The sequence below is a fragment of the Rhinopithecus roxellana genome, unplaced genomic scaffold (assembly GCF_007565055.1).
Source record: "Rhinopithecus roxellana isolate Shanxi Qingling unplaced genomic scaffold, ASM756505v1 contig4574, whole genome shotgun sequence".
NCBI classification, from domain to species: Eukaryota; Metazoa; Chordata; class Mammalia; order Primates; family Cercopithecidae; genus Rhinopithecus; species Rhinopithecus roxellana.
Window position 1 is genome coordinate 28,129 of NW_022143383.1, and position 7,032 is coordinate 35,160.

The window sequence follows — 7,032 nt, forward strand, 5'->3', positions numbered from 1 at the left end:
ATAACTAAGATCAGAGCAGAACTGAAGGAGATAGAGACACAAAAAACCCTCCAAAAAATCAATGAATCCAGGAGTTGGTTTTTTGAAAAGGTCAACAAAATTGACAGACTGCTAGCAAGACTAAAAAACAAGAAAAGAGAGAGGAATCAAATAGATGCAATAAAAAATGACAAAGGGGATATCACCACTGACCCCACAGAAATACAAACTACCATCAGAGAATACTATAAACACCTCTACGCAAATCAACTAGAAAATCTAGAAGAAATGGATAATTTCCTGGACACTTACACTCTCCAAAGACTAAACCAGGAAGAAGTTGAATCCCTGAATAGACCAATAGCAGGCTCTGAAATTCAGGCAACAATTAATAGCCTACCCACCAAAAAAAGTCCAGGATCAGATGGATTCACAGCTGAATTCTACCAGAGGTACAAGGAGGAGCTGGTACCATCCCTTCTGAAACTATTCCAATCAATAGAAAAAGAGGGAATCCTCCATAACTCAGTTTATGAGGCCAACATCATCCTGATACCAAAGCCTGGCAGAGACACAACAACAAAAAAAGAGAATTTTAGACCAATATCCCTCATGAACATCGATGCAAAAATCCTCAATAAAATCCTGGCAAACCGGATTCAGCAGCACACCAAAAAGCTTATCCACCATGATTAAGTGGGCTTCATCCCTGGGATGCAAGGCTGGTTCAACGTTCGCAAATCAATAAACGTAATCCAGCATACAAACAGAACCAAAGACAAGAACCACATGATTATCTCAAGAGATGCAGGAAAGGCTTTTGACAAAATTCAACAGCCCTTCATGCTAAAAACGCTCAATAAATTCGGTATTGATGGAACGTACCTCAAAATAATAAGAGCTATTTATGACAAACCCACAGACAATATCATACTGAATGGGGAAAACCTGGAAGCATTCCCTTTGAAAACTGGCATAACACAGGGATGCCGTCTCTCACCACTCCTATTCAACATAGTGTTGGAAGTTCTGGCTAGGACAATCAGGCAAGAGAAAGAAATCAAGGGTATCCAGTTAGGAAAAGAAGAAGTCAAATTGTCCCTGTTTGCAGATGACATGATTGTGCATTTAGAAAACCCCATCCTCTCAGCCCAAAATCTCCTTAAGCTGATAAGCAACTTCAGCAAAGTCTCAGGATACAAAATCAATGTGCAAAAATCACAACCATTCTTATACACCAGTAAGAGACAAACAGAGAACTCAATCATGAATGAACTTCCATTCACAATTGCTTCAAAGAGAATACAATACCTAGGAATCCAACTTACAAGGGATGTAAAGAACCTCTTCAAGGAGAACTACAAACCACTGCTCAGTGAAATCAAAGAGGACACAAACAAATGGAAGAACATACCATGCTCATGGATAGGAAGAATCAATATTGTGAAAATGGCCATACTCCCCAAGGTTATTTATAGATTCAATGCCATCCCCATCAAGCTACCAATGAGTTTCTTCACAGAATTGGTAAAAAACTGCTTTAAAGTTCATATGGAACCAAAAAAGAGCCCGCATTGCCAAGACAATCCTAAGTCATTAGGACAAAGCTGGAGGCGTCACGCTACCTGACTTCAAACTATACTACAAGGCTACAGTAACCAAAACAGCATGGTAATGGTACCAAAACAGAGATATAGACCAATGGAACAGAACAGAGTCCTCAGAAATAATACCACACATCTACAGCCATCTGATCTTTGACAAACCTGAGAGAAACAAGAAATGGGGAAAGGATTCCCTATTTAATAAATGGTGCTGGGAAAATTGGCTAGCCATAAGTAGAAAGCTGAAACTGGATCCTTTCTTAACTCCTTATACGAAGTTTGATTCAAGATGGATTAGAGACTTAAATGTTAGACCTAATACCATAAAAAACCTAGAAGAAAATCTGGGTGGTACACTTCAGGACATAGGCATGGGCAAGGACTTCATGTCTAAAACACCAAAAGCAACGGCAGCAAAAGCTAAAATTGACAAATGGGATCTCATTAAACTAAAGAGCGTCTGCACAGCAAAAGAAACTATCATCAGAGTGAACAGGCAACCTACAGAATGGGAGAAAATTTTTGCAATCTACTCATCTGACAAAGGGCTAATATCCAGAATCTACAAAGAACTCAAACAAATCTACAAGAAAAAAGCAAACAAAGTGGGGAAAGGTATGAACAGACATTTCTCAAAAGAAGACATTCATACAGCCAACAGACACATGAAAAAATGCTCAACATCACTCTCCATCAAAGAAATGTAATTCAAAACCACAATGAGATACTATCTCACACCAGTTAGAATGACAATCATTAAAAAATCAGGAAACAACAGGTGTTGGAGAGGATGTGGAGAAATAGGAACACTTTTACACTGTTGGTGGGACTGTAAACTATTTCAACCATTATGGAAAACAGTATGGCAATTCCTCAAGGATCTAGAACTAAATGTACAATATGACCCAGCCATCCCACTACTGGGTATATACCCAAGGCTTACAAATTATTCTGTTCCAAAGACACATGCACACGTATGTTTATTGTGGCACTATTCACAATAGCAAAGACTTGGAATCAACCCAATGTCCATCTGTGACAGAATAGATTAAGAAAATGTAGCATATATACACCATGGAATGCTATGCAGCCATAAAAAAGGATGAGTTTGCGTCCTTTTTTTTTTTTTTTTTTTTTTTTTTTTTTTATTATACTTTAAGTTCTAGGGTACATGTGCATAACGTGCAGGTTTGTTACATATGTATACTTATGCCATGTTGGTGTGCTGCACCCATCAACTCGTCAGCACCCATCAATTCATCATTTATATCATGTATAACTCCCCAATGCAATCCCTCCCTCCTCCCCCCTCCCCCCTCCCCATGATAGACCCCAGTGTGTGATGTTCCCCTTCCCGAGTCCAAGTGATCTCATTGTTCAGTTCCCACCTATGAGTGAGAACATGCGGTGTTTGGTTTTCTCTTCTTGTGATAGTTTGCTAAGAATGATGGTTTCCAGCTGCATCCATGTCCCTACAAAGGACGGAGTTTGCGTCCTTTATAGGGACATGGATGCAGCTGGAAACGATCATTCTTAGCAAACTATCACATGAAGAGAAAAGCAAACACTGCATGTTCTCACTCATAGGTGGGAACTGAACAATGAGATCACTGGGACTCGGGAAGGGGAACATCACACACTGGGGCCTATCGTGGGGAGGGTGGAGGGGGGAGGGATTGCATTGGGGAGTTATACATGATATAAATGATGAATTGATGGGTCCTGACGAGTTGATGGGTGCAGCACACCAACATGGCACAAATATATATATGTCACAAACCTGCACGTTATGCACATGTACCCTAGAACTTAAAGTATAATAAAAAAAAAGAAAAAAAAGAAAAACCATTTCTCCACTGAAGGACGGTTTCTCCAAGATGTTTAATCATAAGCAGTGGCATAAGGGCAAAACAAATGTTGGTATTATTTGTTTTCTTTTCAAAAATGGCAGCCTGGATAGGGACTTCGACTACTCCTACAAATCATGGCTGCTGTTCCTTTTTAGTGTTAATGGTTTACGAGCTAGGTTTTCTGATAGGGCTCTGACAGGTCTGCTTTTGCTTAAATTATCCCAAATCAATTTCTATTACAGGCAACCCATTGTGTACCAAATTGACACATGCCTAGAGCATGGGCCTCATGTCAACAATCCAAAAATGGATATTGTTGATGGTCTCTCATTTCTTGGAGACCTATTTTAAAATGTTTTATTATTAAACTTTGATATCTTCACCTTTTTGGTTTCACTGTTGAGACAGGGTCTTGCTGTGTCACCCAGCTGAAGTACACTGGTATGATCTCAGCTCACTGCAGTCTCGACCTCCTAATCTCCCAGGTACAACTGATCCTTCCACCTCAGGCTCCCTAGTAGCTGCAATTAAGGGCATGAGCCAACACTCCTAATAGTTTTTAATGTTTTTGTAGAGATGAGGTCTTACCATATTGCCCAGGCTGTTCTCAAACTCCTGGGCTTAAGTGATCCTCCTGTCTCAGCCTCCCTAAGTGTTGGGATTATAGGCATGAGCCATTGCATCTGGCCATCTTCACCTTTTGAATATGTTACTGTCAACTAGACTTTAAAAGGCAAATAAAAATCAGCAAAATAATAGAAATAAAAGAGATACAAATCCTAAATATTCCGGCACAACAAATAGTTCAAGAAACAGCTATGCTCACTAATCAATGGAATAACAATATTGTCTCACAATAACAATATTGTCTCACAATAACAAAATTGTCTCCCACAATTCCACAAAATGGAGATTTGTAGACATTCAAAATGCCAAAAAGAAAAAGAAATTTTACAGGCAGAGTCTCATTTGATCTCACACTTCACTGAAGCTTGAATAGTGAAATAAAAGGAATTAATTTTATGACAAGGGCAATTCATCTGAGAAAAATACACTTAGAACAAAACCACCTACAGAAACAAAAACATGAGCATTCCTAACTAACAACTTCTGGAGACTTGGGTTGTGCCTTTTTAGACTAGGGCAAGATGATTCAACAGGTTTCTTTCTTTCTTTCTTTTTCAATATCCTTGAGATGATAATCTTTACATCGACAATTTTTTCTAAACACTGCTGTCAACAATTTCATCACCTGGGAATGTCCAAGATCTCACACAGAGCAGGACTTTCTCAGATCATCCCACATACGTTCAAGAAGCAGCAAGATGGGAAGGTCAGTGACGACTGTTCATTTTGGTGGCCCTTTGTTGTTGTTGTTGTTGTTGTTGTTGTTGTTGTTGAGAGAGAGTCCCACTCTGTCACCCAGGCTGGAGTGCAGTGGCACGGTCTCGGCTCACTGCAACCTCCACCTCCCTAGTTCAAGCAATTATCCTGCCTCAGTCTCCCAAGTAGCTGGGACTACCGGTACCTGCCACCACATCTGGCTATTTTTTGTAATTTTAGTTGAGACGGGCTTTCACCATATTGGCCAGGCTGGTCTCGAACTCCTAACCTTCTGATCCACCCATCTTGGCCTCCCAAAGTGCTGGGATTACAGGCGTGAGCCACGACTCCCAGCCTGGTAAGCCATTTTTTTTTTTTTAACATTCCTTCTTTTGGTGACAGCACTCCAATTGCTTCTCAAAGTAGCTGCCTCTCCAAGACTATTAGGCAAGGGGTCCTATACTCCCTCAGTCAAAACAGAACACATGATCCACACACGGCCCAACAGACTCTCTCTCTCTCTCTCTCTCTCTCTCTCTCTCTCTCTCTCTCTCTCTCTCTCTCTCTCTCTCTCTCTCTCTCTCGACTGCAAATCTTGAGTAAAGGGAGTCAGAGAAAAAAGATGAAGGAGTCAACATTCTGTTAGCAACCCTCTGACAAGGTCACTGTGTTCCTGTTAACTGATAAGTGATATTACTGATCTTGATCATCCTACTGTCTCTCTTGCAATTCCTTCTCTATTAGAGCAACCACAGGGCTTCTGTGGCTGACCACAAAGGAGGCCTGCTCTACAAAGACGAGCAGAGACTCCAGACCCTAAGCAGTCTGCCTTATGGCCAACATCGTATTTACCCTCCCTCACTAGAACATCCACTCCAAGTGGGATTTTAAAGACCCACCCAACAGTCATGATGGAGATGGAGATGTGTAAGCTTTAGGGGAAGTAAGGTCTGGGGGGAAGTGTTTTTGCCATGATGAGAAAGGAACCCCTGCAAGGCTATGAGCCACAACTTCTGACTCCTGCTGAAGTACTCTTTTCTTGCAGCCACAAATGACTTCTTCTCAGGTTTCTTTCCTAACTGTCATGAAAGCACCAGGCCAGTTCAATATTTGAAGGCTGCCACGCTAGAATGCGATACATCCTTCAGTGATCACTTTGACATATCCAATCTATTGATAAACCCCAATTAAGTGTCTCCTGTCAATTAATTACAGCTGAGACAAATGAAATACTGGTTTTTATTTAAAGTTTAGTAAAAAATGGCATGCAATTAGCTGGCAACAGACGCGATCTCAACAGGGTTTAAATTATGTTATGGATGATAGTTTTCCTAATTCAATACAAAGCTGTAATTAAGAATGTAATTAACTCTTGAAGTTGTAGTGATGTCATGCACCAGAAGAACACATAATGACCCCTGCTGTTCTTGTGCAAAAAGCCTTTAGCAAGTCAAATTAGTCCTTTAGGGGAGTGTGTGTTTCTACTTATCATTTAAGTACACAAAATGATTTCTAATGGGCCTTTAGCCAGTAGCTGGTTACATGTACGATGCCAGGAAAATGCAAGTAACATCACTTTTCCAGCACCTGCTCTCCAGAGATTTGGAGAACTAGAAATTCGGAGCTGTTTTTCATTACTGATAAGAAGCCATTTGTGGTCCAGCAAAAAAGAAAAGGAAACTCAAAACTGGTCCTCTAGGAATTTATCTTCAAACACAAGTCAGGTTCAGTATTTTTTCCAAATTTCTGTTTTTGATTCATTCCTCAGTAAGAGTTAGGGTGAGATCCATGTCTGTTTTTTTCACCATCATGTCCTCAAAGCCGAGCCCAGCCTGACATCCAACAGGTCCTCAATAAACACTTCTTGTCTAAACTAACTCATATACACTGTCCTCTTTCCACAGTGTCTATATTTTTGATGTCTTCTCTGAGACGATAGCACAAACAAATGGCAGAGCCAAAATTTGCTTGTTTCTGAGATCTTAAAAATTTCCACTAATGTATAAGTTTTTTTTAGACAGAGTCTCACTCTATCACCCAGGCTGGTGTACAGTGGAGTGATCTCGGCTCACTGCAACCTCCGTCTCCCAGGTTCAAGCCGTCCTCCTGCCTCAGCCTCCCTAGTATCTAGGACTACAGGTGGGTGTCACCACGTCTCGCTAATTTTTGTGTTTTTAGTAGAGACGAGGTTTTGTCATGTTGGCCAGACTGGGCTCGAACTCCTGACCTCAAGAGATCCGCCCACCGTGGCTTCCCAAAGTGCTGGGATTACAGGC